This window comes from Seriola lalandi, unplaced genomic scaffold, assembly GCF_002814215.2.
Source record: "Seriola lalandi dorsalis isolate HSWRI2012SDOR001 ecotype SW California unplaced genomic scaffold, Sedor1 jcf7180001967362, whole genome shotgun sequence".
Lineage (NCBI taxonomy): Eukaryota > Metazoa > Chordata > Actinopteri > Carangiformes > Carangidae > Seriola > Seriola lalandi.
Genome location: NW_019438030.1, coordinates 1 through 689, shown reverse-complemented (window position 1 = coordinate 689; position 689 = coordinate 1). Strand labels below are relative to the sequence as shown.

Sequence of the window (689 nt, the reverse complement as noted above, 5' to 3'; positions counted from 1 at the left end):
AAGTTGACATGTTGAGAGCCAAAGCAACAAGCAAACGCTGAAAAGGAAAGGCTCCTGCGCTAGACATAAACACCTAGCTTCGTGCATGAAGGACATGACCATCATGTTTAAAGAGGGTATTTGTCGCGCTCCCTCTCGCTTGCGGCCATACCACTCTGAACAAGCCCGATCTCGTCCGATCTCGGAAGCCAAGCAGGGTCGGGCCTGGTTAGTACTTGGATGGGAGACCGCCTGGGAATACCAGGTGCTGTAAGATTTTTCGCATCTCTTTGCAATCAGCAGAGGACGCTGCTGCTCCTGCTTCAACAACCTGTTACTCTGCACCTGGCTGCACTTTTGGGGACAGCACAGATCACAATGTAAAGACACTTTTGTATTAAAATGTTACAAAGTTGACATGTTGAGAGCCAAAGCAACAAGCAAACGCTGAAAAGGAAAGGCTCCTGCGCTAGACATAAACACCTAGCTTCGTGCATGACGGACATGATCATCATGTTTAAAGAGGGTATTTGTCGCGCTCCCTCTCGCTTACGGCCATACCACTCTGAACACGCCCGATCTCGTCCGATCTCGGAAGCCAAGCAGGGTCGGGCCTGGTTAGTACTTGGATGGGAGACCGCCTGGGAATACCAGGTGCTGTAAGCTTTTTCGCATCTCTTTGCAATCAGCAGAGGACGCTGCTGCTCCTG

General features: G+C 50.7%; 2 non-coding genes across 2 annotated transcripts; both read left to right on the top strand.

The window, feature by feature from the left end:
- The first annotated feature begins 137 nt into the window (after positions 1 to 137).
- Positions 138 to 256, top strand: LOC111650401 (5S ribosomal RNA). Its single transcript, XR_002760401.1, has one exon. It is a non-coding gene; the product is annotated as a 5S ribosomal RNA (ribosomal RNA).
- Positions 257 to 526: 270 nt separating this feature from the next.
- On the top strand, positions 527 to 645 carry LOC111650392 (5S ribosomal RNA). The gene has a single exon (XR_002760399.1). It is a non-coding gene; the product is annotated as a 5S ribosomal RNA (ribosomal RNA).
- Positions 646 to 689: the final 44 nt, after the last annotated feature.